Here is a 23,935-nt window from a genome sequence, read left to right as displayed (position 1 = left end):
TGGGAAAATAGGGATCTTCTCTTGCCACTGAAGTTTATGGGGATTAGCCTGACCGCTGGAGGGGCCCCCTCACTCAAATGTCAAAACCAGTGACGCCATCTCAGCACACTGCCCTATCCAAACAACCTGTTGGAACAGGAAATAAAAAGGGAGCCAGGAATAAAAAGGGAGCCCTTTTCATGGAGTACTTGTAAAACAGACAGGTATGGCAGCTCTGCTTCTAGCTCCTTAGCCACTTTGCAGTATTCCTTTTTTTTGTGTGTGTTATTTCTTACATTATTAGCCCAGTCAGAAATAACTTTTGTATATCAGAGTGGCGGTAACTCACCAGGAATACGACTTTCCTCAATTGGATCCCTTGTTCGTACCTCCCAGGGCAATTTACCAGAGACTGCTTCAAGATGCCGTCGGCGGAGAAGAGGTATTGGGAGTGGACTTCTCACTACTCCGATTCAGGAGGCGTGAACATCATCCACCGCTTCCACACCCAGTATATTACTCGCTCATGCTCAGTAGACGAGCTCAGGGTGAGAATATTCTTCCCAGAGAGACATTAAGGAATGTAACATACTCTGCTTCACAGAAACATGTCTCTCACTAGATATGTCCCCTTCCATACAGCCAGCTGGGTTCTCAGTACAGACAGGAATAAAGACATCTCCGGGAAAAAGAAGTGTATGTTTCATGATACTCATGGTGTGATTGTGATAACATACAGAAACTCAAGTACTTTTGTTCACCCAAACTAGAATACGTCACAATCAAATGCAGACCATATTACCTCCCAAGAGGATTCTCTTCGGTTATAGTCACAGCCGTGTATATTTCCCCACAAGCCGATACCACGACGGCCATCAAAGAACTACACAAGATTTTATGCAAACTGGAAACCACATATCCTGAGGCTGCATTTATTGTAACTGGAGGTTTTAACAAAGAAAATTTGAGGAAAACGCAACCGAAGTTCAACCAACACATTGACTGTAGTACTCGGCTCTGGTAAAACATTGGACTACTGCTACTCAACTTTTCGAAATGCCTACAAGGCCCTCCCACCTCCCTCCCTTTGGCAAAACTGATCACGACTCCATTTTGCTCCTCCCTTCCTATAGGCAGAAACTCAAACAGGAAGTACCCGTGCTAAGGACTATTCAATGCTGGTCTGACCAATCAATCAGAATCCACGCTTCAAGATTGTTTTGATCACGCGGACTGGGATGTGTTCTGGGTAGCCTCTGAGAATAACATTGACGGATACGGATATGGAGTTCATCAGAAAGTGTATAGGAGACGTTGTACCCACTCTGACTATTAAAACCTTCCCCAACCAGGAACCATGGATAGATGGCAGAAAGTGTATAGGAGACGTTGTACCCACTCTGACTATTAAAACCTTCCCTAACCAGGAACCATGGATAGATGGCAGCAAGACCAGGGGGCAAAACTGGAAAGGATAGAACATGACAACCAAATTTAATCATGGCAAAGTGACTGGGAATATGGCTGAATACAAACAGTGTAGTTATTCCCTCCGTAAGGCAATCAAACAGGCTAAACGTCAGTAGAGAGACAAAGAAGAGTCGCAATTCAATGGCTCAGACATGAGACGTATGGGGCAGGGTCTACAGACAATCACGGACTACAATGGGAAAACCTGCCACGTCGCGGAGACTGACGTCTTGATCCTGGACAAGCTAAACACCTTCTTCGCCCGCTTTGAGGATAACACAGATCCACCGACGCAGCCCGCTACCAAGGACTCCGCGCTCTCCACCTCCTTCTTAACCCTTGCAAGGCGGCCCAAACAGCATCCCTAGCCGTGTCCTCATGCACAGACCAGCTGCCTGGAATGTTTAAGAACATAATTAATCTCTCCCTATCCCAGTCTGCTGTCCCCACTTGCTTCAATATGTCCACCATTGTTCCTGTACCCAAGAAAGCATTCACGTCTGTCATCATGTAGTGCTTTGAGAGGCTGGTTAAAAATCATATCACCTCAACCTTACCTGACACCCAGACCCACTTCAATTTGCTTCCCGGGAAAATAGATCCACAGACAATGCAATCGCCATCTCACTGCACACTGCCCTATCCCATCTGGTTAGACTGTCTGGTTTTCAAATGGCCACCCTTTGCCTTGATGACAGCTTTGAACACTCTTGGCATTCTCTCAACCAGCTTGACCTGGAATGCTTTTCCAACCATCTTGAAGGACTTCCCACATATGCTGTGCACTTGCTGGCTTCCACCCAGTTACGCAACCCTGCAACTTAGAGGCTGCTGCCCTATATACATAGACATGAAATCACTGGTCACTTCAATAATGGAACACTAGTCACTTTAATAATGGAACACTAGTCACTTTAATAATGTTTACATACTGTTTTACTCATCTCATATGTATATACTGTATTCTATTCTTCTGTATTTTAGTCAATGCCACTCCGACACTACTACTACCACCACCACCACCACTACTAAAGGGACCACCACCACTACCACACCCACTACTACCACTACTACCACCACCACCACCAATACTATACCACTAAGTATACAGTAATCAGTAGTGTAAGTGAGTGTTTTGCCAGGGTGATGAAAGGTGCCAAAGCAAACAAACAAAAAGGCTACCACCACAACACAATCTACAAAAGGTGTCTGCATGGAGAGAGTCTCTTCCATGAATGTGGAAGAGGTCTATTTATCCTGGGAGACACCTGGCCCAGGTGTTTCCCATGTAGGTGTTTCCCTCCCAACTCCGCCCACCAGCATCCTAATAAGGAAACAAGAACAAAGAGAGAATACGGCAGACAGAGTGGGAGGGTCGTCACAACTACTACCAGCACCACTACCACTACTACCACCACCACCACCAACATAACCACCACTACTACTACCACCACCACCACTACCAACATAACCACCACAACTAACTACTACCACAACCACTTCTACTACTACCAGCACCACCACCTACCACCACAACAACTAAATACTACCACCACCACCACTACAACTAAATACTACCACCACCACCACTACTACTACCACCACCACTACTACTACCACCACCACTACTACTACCACCACCACTACTACTACCACCACCACTACTACTACCACCACCACTACTACTACCACCACCACCACCACCACCACTAACTACTACCACCACCACAACTAAATACTACCACCACTACAACTAAATTCTACCACCACCACCACTACAACTAAATACCACCACAACTAAATACTACCACCACCACCACTACAACTAAATACTACCACCACCACCACTAAATACTACCACCACCACTAGAACTAAATACTACCACCACCACCACTAGAACTAAATACTACCACCACCACCACTACAACTAAATACTACCACCACCACCACTAACTACTACCACCACCACCACTAGAACTAAATACTACCACCACCACCACTACAAATAAATACTACCACCACCACCACTACAACTAAATACTACCACCACCACAACTAAATACTACCACCACCACCACTAGAACTAAATACTACCACCACCACAACTAAATACTACCACCACCACAACTAAATACTACCACCACCACCACCACTAAATACTACCACCACCACAACTAAATACTACCACCACCACCACTAACTACTACCACCACTACAACTAAATACTACCACCACCACCACTAAATACTACCACCACCACAACTAAATACTACCACCACCACCACTAAATACTACCACCACCACCACTAAATACTACCACCACCACCACCACCACTAAATACTACCACCACCACCACCACTAACTACTACCACCACTACAACTAAATACTACCACCACCACCACTACAACTAAATACTACCACTACCACCACCACTAACTACTACCACCACCACCACTAAATACCACCACCACCACCACCACTAAATACTACCACCACCACCACCACTAAATACCACCACCACCACCACCACCACCACTAAATACTACCACCACCACCACCACTAACTACTACCACCACTACAACTAAATACTACCACCACCACCACTACAACTAAATACTACCACCACCACCACCACTAACTACTACCACCACTACAACTAAATACTACCACCACCACCACTACAACTAAATACTACCACTACAACTAAATACTACCACCACCACCACCACTAACTACTACCACCACTACAACTAAATACTACCACCACCACCACTAAATACTACCACCACCACCACCACCACTAAATACTACCACCACCACCACCACTAACTACTACCACCACTACAACTAAATACTACCACCACTACAACTAAATACCACCACCACAACTAAATACTACCACCACCACTACAACTAAATACTACCACCACCACCACCACCACCACTACAACTAAATACTACCACCACCACCACTACAACTAAATACTACCACCACCACCACCACTACAACTAAATACTACCACCACCACCACCACCACTACAACTAAATACTACCACCACCACCACTACAACTAAATACTACCACCACCACCACCACCACTACAACTAAATACTACCACCACCACTACCACCACCACAACCACTAACTAACTACTACCATCACCACTACTACCACCACCGCAACCCAATATCCTCTTTTAGCATCTGCAGACATGATCAAATAAAGGGAACCCTAGTATCACACTGATGCACCTGCACCACTTCCATGATAATGTAAAAATATATGATAATGCAAAAAAGCAATATGATAATGTTTTTTAAACACTAATATGGCAATGTATAAAGCAATAATATGATCATGTATAAAACAATATGATCATGTATAAAGCAAGAATAAGATAATGAATAAAGTGATAATATGACAATGTATAAACGATAATGTACAAAAACCAACGCTGTGATCATGCGTATTGCAATAGTATGATAATGTATTCCGTGCCAATATGGTCATGTATAAATTGCCAATATGATAAGGTATCAAACGTATAATATGGTGCTGTATAAAACACTAATACGGTAATGTATGAAGTGATAATATCAGAGTTTATAAAGCAACAGTACGATAATGTATACATCAATAGTATGATCATGTATGAAGTAATAATATGGTAATGTATAATGCAAGAATGTGATAATGTATCAAGTGATAATGTTACATCTATACGCGATGATATGATCATGTATACCGCAATAATATGACCATGTATAATGCAATAATATGATAATGTATTACACAATAATGTATTAAACAACAATATAAACATGTATACAGCAATAATATCATCATGTATACTGCAATAACATGATAATGTATACCGCAATAATATTATAATGCATGAAGGAATAATATGAACATGTATAACACAATAATATGATAATGTATACCGCAATAATATTATAATGCATGAAGGAATAATATGAACATGTATAACACAATAATATGATAATTTATACCGCAATAATGTGATAATGTTTACCATAATAATATGCTAACGCATAACGCAATATGATAGTGTATGACATAATAATATGATTATGTATAAAGCAATAATATGATCATGTATATTGCAATAATATGATAATTTATAGCAGAATAATAGAATGTAATGTAATAATATGGTAATTCTTATTTATTTTTATTTTTATTTATTTTACCTTTATTTAACCAGGTAGGCAAGTTGAGAACAAGTTCTCATTTACAATTGCGACCTGGCCAAGATAAAGCAAAGCAGTTCGACACAGAGTTACACATGGAGTAAAACAAACATACAGTATAAACAATTATTCTGATTATTATTCTGGAAACTGACATTGTTGGACCAAAATGCCAAACAAAAGAGACTTAAAAGATTCAGGCCGTATCAGAATTAATTATCAGTATTATATAATAATACAGTATAAACAAGTCTATATACGATGTGAGCAAATGAGGTGAGATAAGGGAGGTAAAGGCAAAAAAAGGCCATGGTGGCAAAGTAAATACAATATAGCAAGTAAAACACTGGAATGGTAGATTTGCAGTGGAAGAATGTGCAAAGTAGAAATAAGAATAATGGGGTGCAAAGGAGCAAAATTAATTAATTACATTATAGGTGGGCTATGTACAGGTGCAGTAATCTGTAAGATGCTCTGACAGTTGGTGCTTAAAGCTAGTGAGGGAGATGTGTTTCCAGTTTCAGAGATTTTTGTAGTTCGTTCCAGTCATTGGCAGCAGAGAACTGGAAGGAGAGGCGGCCAAAGAAAGAATTGGTTTTGGGGGTGACCAGAGAGATATACCTGCTGGAGCGTGTGCTTCAGGTGGGAGATGCTATGGTGACCAGCGAGCTGAGATAAGGGGGGACTTTACCTAGCAGGGTCTTGTAGATGACATGGAGCCAGTGGGTTTGGCGACGAGTATGAAGCGAGGGGCAGCCAACGAGAGCGTACAGGTCGCAATGGTGGGTAGTATATGGGGCTTTGGTGACAAAACGGATTGCACTGTGATAGACTGCATCCAATTTGTTGAGTAGGGTATTGGAGGCTATTTTGTAAATGACATCGCCAAATTCGAGGATTGGTAGGATGGTCAGTTTTACAAGGGTATGTTTGGCAGCATGAGTGAAGGATGCCTTGTTGCGAAATAGGAAGCCAACTCCAGATCCAACTCTGGATTGGAGATGTCTGATATGGGTCTGGAAGGAGAGTTTACAGTCTAACCAGACACCTAAGTATTTGTAGTTGTCCACGTACTCCAAGTCAGAGCCGTCCAGAGCAGTGATGCTGGACAGGCGGGCAGGTGCAGGTAGCGATCGGTTGAAGAGCATGCATCCAGCCCTACCTGTATTCAAGAGCAATTGGAGGCCACGGAAGGAGAGTTGTATGGCATTGAAGCTTGCCCGGAGGGTTGTCAATACAGTGTCCAAAGAAGGGCCAGAAGTACACAGAATGGCGTCGTCTGCGTAGAGGTGGATCAGAGACTCACCAGCAGCAAGAGCGACCTCATTGATGTATACAGAGAAGAGAGTCGGTCCAAGAATTGAACCCTGTGGCACCCCCATAGAGACTGCCAGAGGTCCGGAAAGCAGACCCTCCAATTTGACACACTGAACTCTATCAGAGAAGTAGTTGGTGAACCAGGCGAGGCAATCATTTGAAAAACCAAGGCTGTCGAGTCTGCCGATGAGGATGTGGTGATTGACAGAGTCGAAAGGCCTTGGCCAGATCAATGAATACTAATGTTTCTTATCGATGGCGGTTAAGATAACGTTTAGGACCTTGAGCGTGGCTGAGGTGCACTCATGACCAGCTCTGAAACCAGATTGCATAGCAGAGAAGGTATGGTGAGATTCGAAATGGTCAGTAATCTGTTTGGTGACTTGGCTTTCGAAGACCTTAGAAAGGCATGGTAGGATAGATATAGGTCTGTCGCATTTTGGGTCAAGAGTGTCCCCCCCTTTGAAGAGTGGGATGACCGCAGCTGCTTTCCAATCTTTGGGAATCTCGGACGACACGAAAGAGAGGTTGAACAGGCTAGTAATAGGGGTGGCAACAATTTCGGCAGATCATTTTAGAAAGAAAGGGTCCAGATTGTCTAGCCTGGCTGATTTGTAGGGGTCCAGATTTTGCAGCTCTTTCAGAACATCAGCTGAACGGATTTGGGAGAAGGAGAAATGGGGAAGGCTTGGGCGAGTTGTTGTGGGGGGTGCAGTGCTGTTGACCGGGGTAGGAGTAGTCCGGTGGAAAGCACGGCCAGCCGCAGAAAAATGCCCATTGAAATTCTCAATTATGGTGGATTTATCAGTGGTGACAGTGTTTCCTATCTTCAGTGCAGTGGGCAGCTGGGAGGAGGCGTTCTTATGACAAACTGATATGATAACGTATGACAGAATAATATGATAATGTATGACAGTATAATATAATGCACGACAGAATAATGTGATAATGTATGACAGAATAATATGATAATGTATGACAGAACGATATGATAATGTATGACAGAACGATATGATAATGTATGACAGAATAATATGATAATGTATGACAGAATAATATGATCGCATGTAACAGAAAAATATGATAATGTATGACAGAATATGATAATGTATATAGCAATAATATTCCACTCAAGACATGTTTATCCAAAAAGAAACGTACACTGAGTGCATTTAGTATGTGAAGAAGATTCAGCCAGGATCTTAGCATTTCTACCGCCTCACTCTCACAAACTGAACACTACAGGACCACTTCCAGTGGTAGCACACACACACACACACACACAGACACACACACAGACACACACAGACACAGACACACACCGACACAGACACAGACACAGACACACACAACACACACACACACACACACACACACACACACACACACACACACACACACACACACACACACACACACACACACACACACACACACACACACACACACACACACACACACACACACACACACACACACACGCACGCACGCACGCACGCACGCACGCACGCACGCACCTACCTACCTCCTGACAGGCTGAGGGAGATGTGTGAATCTCAGGAAGCGATGGAGAGAGTGAGAAAAGAGGACAGGATGGAGGGAGGATTACCTCTCATTCCATCTTCTCCCCTGGTAGCACCCAGAGCAATGCCTCCATCCCAACACCCCCAGGTCCACAGCACTAAGAGCCCAGGCTCCACGTTAACTAACCCCTGGTCCCTGCAGGCTGCTGGTCTGGGAAACACTCTACAGACACACACACACACACACCACCTCCACTACTCCTGCCGAGCCTGGGGACCCTCCGTTATCACACCCAAGGAGGAGGAGGTGGTTAGGAGTGTTTCCCTGTCTAATTGTCTAGAAGAACCACTCTCACTATGTTCCTCTATCTCTCTCTCCTCTCTCTCTCTCTCTTCTCTCTCTCCTCTCTCTCCTCATCTCCCTCTCTCTCCCTCTCCCTCTCTTCTCTCTCTACCTCTCTCTCTCTCTCTCCCTCTCTCTCCCTCTCTCTCTCTCTCTTCTCTCCAGCAATATCTTCGACGGCAGAGCCTGCCTGGCTGGCTGGGCTGAAAGCTAGACGGCGGCTGGGCCAAGATTAAACCCCCACGAGACAGAAGAAAGGCATGCATTTTTCATCCGGCCGCTTAGCCCTTGCTATTTGCCCTGTTCATTCCCACTGCAATCTAGCCTTCATGCTTTTCAAAAACACCAGACTGGTTTTCAAAATGGCCACTGTTAAGTGCTCCCCTTAAGACAGTCGTGGCGCTCTGCATCCCAGACACAAACCAAAGGGTCCTAGACACAACCATTAGTTCAGGGAGGTTGATTGTGCTTCTCTTTTTTTTTAAATGATAGTGAAGGTCTTTCTCCTTCTCTGTTTTTCTCTAATTCCATCTCTTTTGTGAAAACAGAAACCAAAATTCTATTTTATGCCGTTGATTATTTTTATACCGGCTGTCAAGGAAAATGAACGTGTAATATCCACTGAGATAACAAGGCCTAGGAGGTTGTAACCTTACGTGACTGCAAATACCAAAACACAGTCCCTACAGGGGACCATCTGGCCCCACCCCTCTCCCTCCATCTGTCCTCCCCACCCCTCTCCCTCCATCTGTCCTCCCCCACCCCTCTCCCTCCATCTGTCCTCCCCCACCCCTCTCCCTCCATCTGTCCTCCCCACCCCTCTCCCTCCATCTGTCTCCCCCCCACCCCTCCATCTGTCCTCCCCCACCCCTCTCCCTCCATCTGTCCTCCCCACCCCTCTCCCTCCATCTGTCCTCCCCACCCCTCTCCCTCCATCTGTCTCCCCCCACCCCTCCATCTGTCCTCCCCACCCCTCTCCCTCCATCTGTCCTCCCCCACCCCTCTCCCTCCATCTGTCCTCCCCCACCCCTCTCCCTCCATCTGTCCTCCCCACCCCTCTCCCTCCATCTGTCCTCCCCCACCCCTCTCCCTCCATCTGTCCTCCCCACCCCTCTCCCTCCATCTGTCCTCCCCCACCCCTCTCCCTCCATCTGTCCTCCCCCACCCCTCTCCCTCCATCTGTCCTCCCCCACCCCTCTCCCTCCATCTGTCCTCCCCCACCCCTCTCCCTCCATCTGTCTCCCCCACCCCTCCATCTGTCCTCCCCCACCCCTCTCCCTCCATCTGTCCTCCCCCACCCCTCTCCCTCCATCTGTCCTCCCCCCCACCCCTCTCCCTCCATCTGTCCTCCCCACCCCTCTCCCTCCATCTGTCCTCCCCCACCCCTCTCCCTCCATCTGTCCTCCCCCACCCCTCTCCCTCCATCTGTCCTCCCCCACCCCTCTCCCTCCATCTGTCCTCCCCACCCCTTTCCCTCCATCTGTCTCCCCCCACCCCTCTCCCTCCATCTGTCCTCCCCACCCCTCTCCCTCCATCTGTCCTCCCCCACCCCTCTCCCTCCATCTGTCCTCCCCCACCCCTCTCCCTCCATCTGTCCTCCCCCACCCCTCTCCCTCCATCTGTCCCCCCCCACCCCTCTCCCTCCATCTGTCCTCCCCCACCCCTCTCCCTCCATCTGTCCTCCCCCACCCCTCTCCCTCCATCTGTCCTCCCCCACCCCTCTCCCTCCATCTGTCCTCCCCACCCCTTTCCCTCCATCTGTCCTCCCCCCACCCCTTTCCCTCCATCTGTCTCCCCCCACCCCTCTCCCCCCATCTGTCCTCCCCACCCCTCTCCCTCCATCTGTCCTCCCCACCCCTCTCCCTCCATCTGTCCTCCCCCACCCCTCTCCCTCCATCTGTCCTCCCCCACCCCTCTCCCTCCATCTGTCCTCCCCCACCCCTCTCCCTCCATCTGTCCTCCCCACCCCTCTCCCTCCATCTGTCCTCCCCCACCCCTCTCCCTCCATCTGTCCTCCCCACCCCTCTCCCTCCATCTGTCCTCCCCCACCCCTCTCCCTCCATCTGTCCTCCCCCACCCCTCTATCTGTCCTCCCCCACCCCTCTCCCTCCATCTGTCCTCCCCACCCCTCTCCCTCCATTGGTCTCCCCACCCCTCTCCCTCCATCGGTCTCCCCCACCCCTCTCCCTCCATCGGTCTCCCCCACACCCCTCTCCCTCCATCTGTCCTCCCCCCACCCCTCTCCCTCCATCGGTCTCCCCACCCCTCTCCCTCCATCTGTCCTCCCCCACCCCTCTCCCTCCATCTGTCCTCCCCCACCCCTCTATCTGTCCTCCCCCACCCCTCTCCCTCCATCTGTCCTCCCCACCCCTCTCCCTCCATTGGTCTCCCCCACCCCTCTCCCTCCATCGGTCTCCCCCACCCCTCTCCCTCCATCGGTCTCCCCACCCCCTCCCTCCATCTGTCCTCCCCCACCCCTCTCCCTCCATCTGTCCTCCCCCACCCCTCTCCCTCCATCTGTCCTCCCCCACCCCTCTCCCTCCATCTGTCCTCCCCCACCCCTCTCCCTCCATCTGTCCTCCCCCACCCCTCTCCCTCCATCTGTCCTCCCCCACCCCTCTCCCTCCATCTGTCCTCCCCCCACCCCTCTATCTGTCCTCCCCACCCCTCTCCCTCCATCTGTCCTCCCCCCCCTCTCCCTCCATCGGTCTCCCCCACCCCTCTCCCTCCATCGGTCTCCCCCAGCCCTCTCCCTCCATCTGGTCTCCCCACACCCCTCTCCCTCCATCGGTCTCCCCACCCCCTCTCCCCCACCAGTCTCCCCACTCCACTCTCCCCACCCCTCTCCCTCCAGCCGTCTCCCCCCACCCCTCTCCCTCCATCTGTCCTCCCCCACCCCTCTCCCTCCAGTCGTCTCCCCCACCCCTCTCCCCCCAGTTTCCCCTCTCCCTCCAGCCGTCTCCCCCACCCCCCTCTCCCTCCATCTGTCCCCCCCCCCTCTCCCCACCCCTCTCCCTCCAGTCGTCTCCCTCCCACCCCTCTCCCACACCCCTCTCCCCCACCAGTCTCCCCACTCCACTCTCCCCACACCCCTCCCCTCCAGCCGTCTCCCCCCCACCCCTCTCCCTCCAGCCGTCTCCCCCCACCCCTCTCCCTCCATCTGTCCTCCCCCACCCCTCTCCCTCCAGTCGTCTCCCCACACCCCTCTCCCCACCAGTTTCCCCTCTCCCTCCAGCCGTCTCCCCCACCCCTCTCCCTCCATCTGTCCCCCCACCCCTCTCCCCCACCCCTCTCCCTCCAGTCGTCTCCCTCCCACCCCTCTCCCCCACCCCTCTCCCCTCCAGTCCCGCCCCCTTCCCTCCAGTCCCCCTCTCCCTCCAGTCGTCTCCCACCCCTCTCCCTCCAGTCGTCTCCCACCCCTCTCCCTCCAGCAGTCTCCCCCTCCAGTCCCCCCCCTCCCTCCAGTCCCCCTCTCCCTCCAGTCGTCTCCCACCCCTCTCCCTCCAGTCGTCTCCCCACACCACACACCCCTTCTCCCCCACCCCTCTCCCTCCAGTCGTCTCCCACCCCTCTCCCTCCAGTCGTCTCCCACCCCTCTCCCCCCAGTCGTCTCCCCACACCCCACACCCTTCTCCCCCACCCCTCTCCCCCTCCAGTCGTCTCCCACCCCTCTCCCTCCAGTCGTCTCCCACCCCTCTCCCTCCAGTCGTCTCCCACCCCTCTCCTCCAGTCGTCTCCCACCCCTCTCCCTCCAGTCCTCTCCCACCCCTCTCCCTCCAGTCGTCTCCCACCCCTCTCCCTCCAGTCGTCTCCCACCCCTCTCCCTCCAGTCGTCTCCCCACACCCCACACCCTTCTCCCCCACCCCTCTCCCTCCATCTGAAGTGAAACACCATTAAATCAAATGCAGTAATGCCTTGCTATGGATGACTGGCACAGAGACTATATGGGGGAGAGACTTGTTGCATTGCGATGGAAAGCACTTATACAGTGTGTGTGTGTGTGTGTGTGTGTGTGTGTGTGTGTGTGTGTGTGTGTGTGTGTGTGTGTGTGTGTGTGTGTGTGTGTGTGTGTGTGTGTGTGTGTGTGTGTGTGTGTGTGTGTGTGTGTGTGTGTGTGTGTGTGTGTGTGTAATGCATTGCGATGGAAAGCACTTCGACAGTGATGAAGTGCTGATCAGGGTTTGAAACTGAGACAGTTCTGGTATGAAGCAATTAAAGAACTATCACTCCAAGTCTGAGCTTATTGCTTTCTAACTTAACATTGGATGGGAGGTCTGGTGAAACAAACCAACATACAGTGCTAATATTTACACAGCCTAATACAGGTCTAAAAACCAATCCCCGGTTCATAGTCGCACTTCACTGTTTTAGGTCCCATATATATGTATTCATCAAGCCTTCATTACGGCTACATAAACGTTGCGTCCTGATCGGTTTCACCTGTATTTGTGCTCGTCTCCACCCCCCTCCAGGTGTCGCCCGTTTGCCCCAGTATCCCCAGTGTATTTAGACCTGTGTTCTCGGTTTGTCTGTTGCCAGTTCGTCTCGTTTGTTAAGCTTACCAGCGTTCGTCCTGTCAGCTCCTGTCGTCATTTCCTTGTTATTGACCTTTGCCTGACCCTGTCCCTTTACCAACCCACCTGACCACTCTGCCTGTCCCTGTCCCTGTACCAGCCCACCTGACCACTCTGCCTGACTCTGTACCAGCCCACCTGACCACTCTGCCTGACTCTGTACCAACCCACCTGACCACTCTGCCTGTCCCTGACCCTGTACCAACCCACCTGACCACTCTGCCTGTCCCTGACCCTGTACCAGCCCACCTGACCACTCTGCCTGTCCCTGACCCTGTACCAACCCACCTGACCACTCTGCCTGTCCCTGTCCCTGTACCAGCCCACCTGACCACTCTGCCTGTCCCTGACCCTGTACCAACCCACCTGACCACTCTGCCTGTCCCTGACCCTGTACCAGCCCACCTGTCCACTCTGCCTGTCCCTGACCCTGTACCAGCCCACCTGTCCACTCTGCCTGTCCCTGACCCTGTACCAGCCCACCTGTCCACTCTGCCTGTCCCTGACCCTGTACCAGCCCACCTGACCACTCTGCCTGACCCTGACCCTGTACCAACCCACCTGACCACTCTGCCTGTCCCTGTCCCTGTACCAGCCCACCTGACCACTCTGCCTGTCCCTGACCCTGTACCAACCCACCTGACCACTCTGCCTGTCCCTGTCCCTGTACCAGCCCACCTGACCACTCTGCCTGTCCCTGACCCTGTACCAGCCCACCTGACCACTCTGCCTGTCCCTGACCCTGTACCAGCCCACCTGTCCACTCTGCCTGTCCCTGACCCTGTACCAGCCCACCTGTCCACTCTGCCTGTCCCTGACCCTGTACCAGCCCACCTGTCCACTCTGCCTGTCCCTGTACCAGCCCACCTGTCCACTCTGCCTGTCCCTGACCCTGTACCAGCCCACCTGACCACTCTGCCTGACTCTGTACCAGCCCACCTGACCACTCTGCCTGTCCCTGACCCTGTACCAGCCCACCTGACCACTCTGCCTGACCCTGTACCAGCCCACCTGATCACTCTGCCTGACTCTGTACCAGCCCACCTGACCACTCTGCCTGACCCTGTACCAGCCCACCTGACCACTCTGCCTGACTCTGTACCAGCCCACCTGACCACTCTGCCTGACCCTGTACCAGCCCACCTGACCACTCTGCCTGACCCTGTACCAGCCCACCTGACCACTCTGCCTGACCCTGTACCAGCCCACCTGACCACTCTGCCTGACTCTGTACCAGCCCACCTGATCACTCTGCCTGACTCTGTACCAGCCCACCTGACCACTCTGCCTGACCCTGTACCAGCCCACCTGACCACTCTGCCTGACTCTGTACCTGACCACTCTGCCTGACCCTGTACCAGCCCACCTGACCACTCTGCCTGACCCTGTACCAGCCCACCTGACCACTCTGCCTGACTCTGTACCAGCCCACCTGACCACTCTGCCTGACCCTGTACCAGCCCACCTGACCACTCTGCCTGACCCTGTACCAGCCCACCTGTCCACTCTGCCTGTCCCTGTCCCTGTACCAGCCCACCTGTCCACTCTGCCTGTCCCTGACCCTGTACCAGCCCACCTGACCACTCTGCCTGACTCTGTACCAGCCCACCTGACCACTCTGCCTGACTCTGTACCAGCCCACCTGACCACTCTGCCTGACCCTGTACCAGCCCACCTGACCACTCTGCCTGACCCTGTACCAGCCCACCAGCAGGGGTCATTTAACCCCACCCCTCTGAATCAGAGAGGTGCAGGAGTCATTTAACCCCACCCCTCTGAATCAGAGAGGTGGAGGAGTCATTTAACCCCACCCCTCTGAATCAGAGAGGTGCAGGAGTCATTTAACCCCACCCCTCTGAATCAGAGAGGTGCAGGAGTCATTTAACCAAACCACTCTGAATCAGAGAGGTACAGGAGTCATTTAACCCCACCCCTCTGAATCAGAGAGGTGGAGGAGTCATTAACCCCACCCCTCTGAATCAGAGAGGTGGAGGAGTCATTTAACCCAACCCCTCTGAATCAGAGAGGTGGAGGAGTCATTTAACCCAACCCCTCTGAATCAGAGAGGTGGAGGAGTCATTTAACCCCACCCCTCTGAATCAGAGAGGTGAAGGAGTTATTTAACCCCACCCCTCTGAATCAGAGAGGTACAGGAGTCATTTAACCCCACCCCTCTGAATCAGAGAGGTGCAGGAGTTATTTAACCCCACCCCTCTGAATCAGAGAGGTACAGGAGTTATTTAACCCCACCCCTCTGAATCAGAGAGGTGCAGGAGTTATTTAACCCCTCTGAATCAGAGAGGTACAGGAGTCATTTAACCCCACCCCTCTGAATCAGAGAGGTGGAGGAGTCATTTAACCCCACCCCTCTGAATCAGAGAGGTGCAGGAGTCATTTAACCCCACCCCTCTGAATCAGAGAGGTGGAGGAGTCATTTAACCCCACCCCTCTGAATCAGAGAGGTGGAGGAGTCATTTAACCCAACCCCTCTGAATCAGAGAGGTGGAGGAGTCATTTAACCCCACCCCTCTGAATCAGAGAGGTGGAGGAGTCATTTAACCCCACCCCTCTGAATCAGAGAGGTGGAGGAGTCATTTAACGAAACCCCTCTGAATCAGAGAGGTGCACGATTATTACACCTTGCAGGCTCTGAGATTCGAACCAGCAACCTTTTTGTTACTGGCCCAACGCTCTAAACCGCTAGTTAGCCAGGGTTAGAGGTCAGGGGTTAAGGGTTAGGGTTAGGGGTTGTGCTCTACCTTGTCTGCGGTTTCTGCAGCCAGTAGGTTGGTATCCAGGGTCTGTAGTTTCTGCGTGGCCATGTTCTTGAGCATAGCCAGGCTGCGTTGCGTCGTGGCCTGTTTCAGGTTGACCGCAGGGTGGTTCAGAGGGTCCACAGCGGCCGGCACCGCCTCTTCACACGCATTCAGAATCTCTACAGCCACAAATAATTGTGCGCGGGCTCAACAGGCAGAGATGACGGCTACTGGGATCTGTCCTTCCCCACCCCTCTCCCTCCATCTGTCCTCCGCAGAGATGATGGCAACTGGGATCTGTCCTTCCCCACCCCTCTCCCTCCATCTGTCTCCCCCACCCAGGGTCCCTCCATCTGTCCTCCGCAGAGATGATGGCTACTGGGATCTGTCCTTCCCCACCCCTCTCCCTCCATCTGTCTCCCCACCCCTCTCCCTCCATCTGTCCTCTGCAGAGATGATGGCTACTGGGATCTGTCCTTCCCCACCCCTCTCCCTCCATCCAGTTAGCCAGGGTTAGAGGTCAGGCAGAGATGATCGCTACTGGGATCTGTCTCCCCACCCCTCTCCCTCCATCTAGTTAGCCAGGGTTAGAGGTCAGGCAGAGATGATGGCTACTGGGATCTGTCCTTCCCCACCCCTCTCCCTCCATCTAGTTAGCCAGGGTTAGAGGTCAGGCAGAGATGATGGCTACTGGGATCTGTCCTTCCCCACCCCTCTCCCTCCATCTAGTTAGCCAGGGTTAGAGGTCAGGCAGAGATGATGGCTACTGGGATCTGTCCTTCCCCACCCCTCTCCCTCCATCTAGTTAGCCAGGGTTAGAGGTCAGGCAGAGATGATGGCTACTGGGATCTGTCCTTCCCCACCCCTCTCCCTCCATCTAGTTAGCCAGGGTTAGAGGTCAGGCAGAGATGATGGCTACTGGGATCTGTCCTTCCCCACCCCTCTCCCTCCATCTAGTTAGCCAGGGTTAGAGGTCAGGCAGAGATGATGGCTACTGGGATCTGTCCTTCCCCACCCCTCTCCCTCCATCTAGTTAGCCAGGGTTAGAGGTCAGGCAGAGATGATGGCTACTGGGATCTGTCTCCCCACCCCTCTCCCTCCATCTAGTTAGCCAGGGTTAGAGGTCAGGCAGAGATGATGGCTACTGGGATCTGTCCTTCCCCACCCCTCTCCCTCCATCTAGTTAGCCAGGGTTAGAGGTCAGGCAGAGATGATGGCTACTGGGATCTGTCCTTCCCCACCCCTCTCCCTCCATCTGTTCCCACCCCTTATCTGTCCTCTGCAGAGATGATGGCTACTGGGATCTGTCCTTCCCCACCCCTCTCCCTCCATCTAGTCTAGCCAGGGTTATCTGTCCTCTGCAGAGATGATGGCTACTGGGATCTGTCCTTCCCCACCCCTCTCCCTCCATCTAGTTAGCCAGGGTTAGAGGTCAGGCAGAGATGATGGCTACTGGGATCTGTCCTTCCCCACCCCTCTCCCTCCATCTAGTTAGCCAGGGTTAGAGGTCAGGCAGAGATGATGGCTACTGGGATCTGTCCTTCCCCACCCCTCTCCCTCCATCTAGTTAGCCAGGGTTAGAGGTCAGGCAGAGATGATGGCTACTGGGATCTGTCCTTCCCCACCCCTCTCCCTCCATCTAGTTAGCCAGGGTTAGAGGTCAGGCAGAGATGATGGCTACTGGGATCTGTCCTTCCCCACCCCTCTCCCTCCATCTAGTTAGCCAGGGTTAGAGGTCAGGCAGAGATGATGGCTACTGGGATCTGTCCTTCCCCACCCCTCTCCCTCCATCTAGTTAGCCAGGGTTAGAGGTCAGGCAGAGATGATGGCTACTGGGATCTGTCTCCCCCCCACCCCTCTCCCTCCATCTAGTTAGCCAGGGTTAGAGGTCAGGCAGAGATGATGGCTACTGGGATCTGTCCTTCCCCACCCCTCTCCCTCCATCTAGTTAGCCAGGGTTAGAGGTCAGGCAGAGATGATGGCTACTGGGATCTGTCCTTCCCCACCCCTCTCCCTCCATCTAGTTAGCCAGGGTTAGAGGTCAGGCAGAGATGATGGCTACTGGGATCTGTCCTTCCCCACCCCTCTCCCTCCATCTAGTTAGCCAGGGTTAGAGGTCAGGCAGAGATGATGGCTACTGGGATCTGTCCTTCCCCACCCCTCTCCCTCCATCTAGTTAGCCAGGGTTAGAGGTCAGGCAGAGATGATGGCTACTGGGATCTGTCCTTCCCCACCCCTCTCCCTCCATCTAGTTAGCCAGGGTTAGAGGTCAGGCAGAGATGATGGCTACTGGGATCTGTCCTCCCCACCCCTCTCCCTCCATCTAGTTAGCCAGGGTTAGAGGTCAGGCAGAGATGATGGCTACTGGGATCTGTCCTTCCCCACCCCTCTCCCTCCATCTAGTTAGCCAGGGTTAGAGGTCAGGCAGAGATGATGGCTACTGGGATCTGTCCTTCCCCACCCCTCTCCCTCCATCTAGTTAGCCAGGGTTAGAGGTCAGGCAGAGATGATGGCTACTGGGATCTGTCCTTCCCCACCCCTCTCCCTCCATCTAGTTAGCCAGGGTTAGAGGTCAGGCAGAGATGATGGCTACTGGGATCTGTCCTTCCCCACCCCTCTCCCTCCATCTAGTTAGCCAGGGTTAGAGGTCAGGCAGAGATGATGGCTACTGGGATCTGTCCTTCCCCACCCCTCTCCCTCCATCTAGTTAGCCAGGGTTAGAGGTCAGGCAGAGATGATGGCTACTGGGATCTGTCCTTCCCCACCCCTCTCCCTCCATCTAGTTAGCCAGGGTTAGAGGTCAGGCAGAGATGATGGCTACTGGGATCTGTCCTTCCCCACCCCTCTCCCTCCATCTAGTTAGCCAGGGTTAGAGGTCAGGCAGAGATGATGGCTACTGGGATCTGTCCTTCCCCACCCCCTCTCTCCCTCCATCTAGTTAGCCAGGGTTAGAGGTCAGGCAGAGATGATGGCTACTGGGATCTGTCCTTCCCCACCCCTCTCCCTCCATCTAGTTAGCCAGGGTTAGAGGTCAGGCAGAGATGATGGCTACTGGGATCTGTCCTTCCCCACCCCTCTCCCTCCATCTAGTTAGCCAGGGTTAGAGGTCAGGCAGAGATGATGGCTACTGGGATCTGTCCTTCCCCACCCCTCTCCCTCCATCTAGTTAGCCAGGGTTAGAGGTCAGGCAGAGATGATGGCTACTGGGATCTGTCCTTCCCCACCCCTCTCCCTCCATCTAGTTAGCCAGGGTTAGAGGTCAGGCAGAGATGATGGCTACTGGGATCTGTCTTCCCCACCCCTCTCCCTCCATCTAGTTAGCCAGGGTTAGAGGTCAGGCAGAGATGATGGCTACTGGGATCTGTCCTTCCCCACCCCTCTCCCTCCATCTAGTTAGCCAGGGTTAGAGGTCAGGCAGAGATGATGGCTACTGGGATCTGTCCTTCCCCACCCCTCTCCCTCCATCTAGTTAGCCAGGGTTAGAGGTCAGGCAGAGATTATGGCTACTGGGATCTGTCTCCCCACCCCTCTCCCTCCATCTAGTTAGCCAGGGTTAGAGGTCAGGCAGAGATGATGGCTACTGGGATCTGTCCTTCCCCACCCCTCTCCCTCCATCTGTCTCCCCCACCCCTCTCCCTCCATCTGTCAGGCAGAGATGATGGCTACTGGGATCTGTCCTTCCCCACCCCTCTCCCTCCATCTAGTTAGCCAGGGTTAGAGGTCAGGCAGAGATGATGGCTACTGGGATCTGTCCTTCCCCACCCCTCTCCCTCCATCTAGTTAGCCAGGGTTAGAGGTCAGGCAGAGATGATGGCTACTGGGATCTGTCCTTCCCCACCCCTCTCCCTCCATCTAGTTAGCCAGGGTTAGAGGTCAGGCAGAGATGATGGCTACTGGGATCTGTCCTTCCCCACCCCTCTCCCTCCATCTAGTTAGCCAGGGTTAGAGGTCAGGCAGAGATGATGGCTACTGGGATCTGTCCTTCCCCACCCCTCTCCCTCCATCTAGTTAGCCAGGGTTAGAGGTCAGGCAGAGATGATGGCTACTGGGATCTGTCCTTCCCCACCCCTCTCCCTCCATCTAGTTAGCCAGGGTTAGAGGTCAGGCAGAGATGATGGCTACTGGGATCTGTCCTTCCCCACCCCTCTCCCTCCATCTAGTTAGCCAGGGTTAGAGGTCAGGCAGAGATGATGGCTACTGGGATCTGTCCTTCCCCACCCCTCTCCCTCCATCTAGTTAGCCAGGGTTAGAGGTCAGGCAGAGATTATGGCTACTGGGATCTGTCCTTCCCCACCCCTCTCCCTCCATCTAGTTAGCCAGGGTTAGAGGTCAGGCAGAGATGATGGCTACTGGGATCTGTCCTTCCCCACCCCTCTCCCTCCATCTAGTTAGCCAGGGTTAGAGGTCAGGCAGAGATGATGGCTACTGGGATCTGTTTCCCCACCCCTCTCCCTCCATCTAGTTAGCCAGGGTTAGAGGTCAGGCAGAGATGATGGCTACTGGGATCTGTCCTTCCCCACCCCTCTCCCTCCATCTAGTTAGCCAGGGTTAGAGGTCAGGCAGAGATGATGGCTACTGGGATCTGTCCTTCCCCACCCCTCTCCCTCCATCTGTCTCCCCCCACCCCTCTCCCTCCATCTAGTTAGCCAGGGTTAGAGGTCAGGCAGAGATGATGGCTACTGGGATCTGTCCTTCCCCACCCCTCTCCCTCCATCTGTCCTCCGCAGAGATGTAGAGTTAGCCAGGGTTAGAGGTCAGGCAGAGATGATGGCTACTGGGATCTGTCCTTCCCCACCCCTCTCCCTCCATCTAGTTAGCCAGGGTTAGAGGTCAGGCAGAGATGATGGCTACTGGGATCTGTCCTTCCCCACCCCTCTCCCTCCATCTGTCCTCCGCAGAGATGTAGAGTTAGCCAGGGTTAGAGGTCAGGCAGAGATGATGGCTACTGGGATCTGTCTCCCCCCACCCCTCTCCCTCCATCTAGTTAGCCAGGGTTAGAGGTCAGGCAGAGATGATGGCTACTGGGATCTGTTGCGATTTGCTTAATTGACCTGGGCCCAGTTTCCCAAAAGCATCTTAAATTCATCATTAAAACCATAGTGTCATGGTTCTAAGTAAAACATAGATTTAAAAATGCTTTTGGGAAACCGGGCCCTGCTCTTAAGTCCGTATTCCACCATGAAAATGTCAAACTGTAGCCGTTACAGTGGGATTGTCAGAACTCAGCTCTGTTTCTCCACTACCAATGATATTAGCCCCCTCCGGTAGCCACCCATCACACCACCCAGAACACACCACCCAGAACACATCGCCCAGAACAACCCAGAACAACACAGCACCCAGAACACACCACCCAGAACAACACACCACCCAGAACACACCACCCAGAACACATCGCCCAGAACAACACAGGACCCAGAACAACACAGCACCCAGAACACACCACCCAGAACAACACACCACCCAGAACAACACAGCACCCAGAACAACACAGCACCCAGAACAACACAGCACCCAGAACAACACAGCACCCAGAACACACCACCCAGAACAACACACCACCCAGAACACATCGCCCAGAACAACACAAAACCCAGAACAACACAGCACCCAGAACACACCACCCAGAACAACACACCACCCAGAACACACCACCCAGAACACATCGCCCAGAATAACACAGGACCCAGAACAACACAGGACCCAGAACAACACAGCACCCAGAACAACACAGCACCCAGAACAACACAGCACCCAGAACAACACAAAACCCCTATATAGACCTGTATTATTAATATGATGTAGGTCCCCTATATAGACCTGTATTATTAATATGATGTAGGTCCCCTATATAGACCTGTATTATTAATATGATGTAGGTCCCCTATATAGACCTGTATTATTAATATGATGTAGGTCCCCTATATAGACCTGTGTTATTAATATGATGTAGGTCCCCTATATAGACCTGTATTATTAATATGATGTAGGTCCCCTATATAGACCTGTATTATTAATATGATGTAGGTCCCCTATATAGACCTGTATTATTAATATGATGTAGGTCCCCTATATAGACCTGTATTATTAATATGATGAGGGTCCCCTATATAGACCTGTATTATTAATATGATGTAGGTCCCCTATATAGACCTGTGTTATTAATATGATGTAGGTCCCCTATATAGACCTGTATTATTAATATGATGTAGGTCCCCTATAGACCTGTATTATTAATATGATGTAGGTCCCCTATATAGACCTGTGTTATTAATATGATGTAGGTCCCCTATATAGACCTGTGTTATTAATATGATGTAGGTCCCCTATATAGACCTATTATTAATATGATGTAGGTCCCCTATATAGACCTGTATTATTAATGATGTAGGTCCCCTATATAGACCTGTATTATTAATATGATGTAGGTCCCCTATATAGACCTGTATTATTAATATGATGTAGGTCCCTATATAGACCTGTATTATTAATATGATGTAGGTCCCCTATATAGACCTGTATTATTAATATGATGTAGGTCCCCTATATAGACCTGTATTATTAATATGATGTAGGTCCCCTATATAGACCTGTATTATTAATATGATGTAGGTCCCCTATATAGACCTGTATTATTAATATGATGTAGGTCCCCTATATAGACCTGTATTATTAATATGATGTAGGTCCCCTATATAGACCTGTATTATTAATATGATGTAGGTCCCCTATATAGACCTGTATTATTAATATGATGTAGGTCCCCTATATAGATTATTAATATGATGTAGGTCCTGTATTATTAATATGATGTAGGTCCCCTATATAGACCTGTATTATTAATATGATGTAGGTCCCCTATATAGACCTGTATTATTAATATGATGTAGGTCCCCTATATAGACCTGTATTATTAATATGATGTAGGTCCCCTATATAGACCTGTATTATTAATATGATGTAGGTCCCCTATATAGACCTGTATTATTAATATGATGTAGGTCCCCTATATAGACCTGTATTATTAATATGATGTAGGTCCCCTATATAGACCTGTATTATTAATATGATGTAGGTCCCCTATATAGACCTGTATTATTAATATGATGTAGGTCCCCTATATAGACCTGTATTATTAATATGATGTAGGTCCCTATATATACCTGTATTATTAATATGATGTAGGTCCCCTATATAGACCTGTATTATTAATATGATGTAGGTCCCCTATATAGACCTGTATTATTAATATGATGTAGGTCCCCTATATAGACCTGTATTATTAATATGATGTAGGTCCCCTATATAGACCTGTATTATTAATATGATGTAGGTCCCCTATATATACCTATAGTATTAATATGATGTAGGTCCCCTATATAGACCTGTATTATTAATATGATGTAGGTCCCCTATATAGACCTGTATTATTAATATGATGTAGGTCCCCTATATAGACCTGTATTATTAATATGATGTAGGTCCCCTATATATACCTATAGTATTAATATGATGTAGGTCCCCTATATAGACCTGTATTATTAATATGATGTCGGTCACCTATATAGACCTGTATTATTAATATGATGTAGGTCCCCTATATAGACCTGTATTATTAATATGATGTAGGTCCCCTATATAGACCTGTATTATTAATATGATGTAGGTCCCCTATATAGACCTGTATTATTAATATGATGTAGGTCCCCTATATAGACCTGTATTATTAATATGATGTAGGTCCCCTATATAG

The 23,935-nt window shown here is 50.7% G+C and overlaps 1 pseudogene; it reads right to left on the bottom strand.

The window, feature by feature from the left end:
* LOC127906519 (WD repeat-containing protein 7-like) overlaps positions 1–23,935 on the bottom strand; it is a 131,298-nt pseudogene that overhangs the window by 49,303 nt on the left and 58,060 nt on the right.

The sequence above is a fragment of the Oncorhynchus keta genome, chromosome 12, assembly GCF_023373465.1.
Source record: "Oncorhynchus keta strain PuntledgeMale-10-30-2019 chromosome 12, Oket_V2, whole genome shotgun sequence".
Classification (NCBI taxonomy): Eukaryota; Metazoa; Chordata; class Actinopteri; order Salmoniformes; family Salmonidae; genus Oncorhynchus; species Oncorhynchus keta.
Note: the sequence above shows the minus strand (reverse complement) of the source record. Positions and strands in the feature narration are given on the sequence as shown.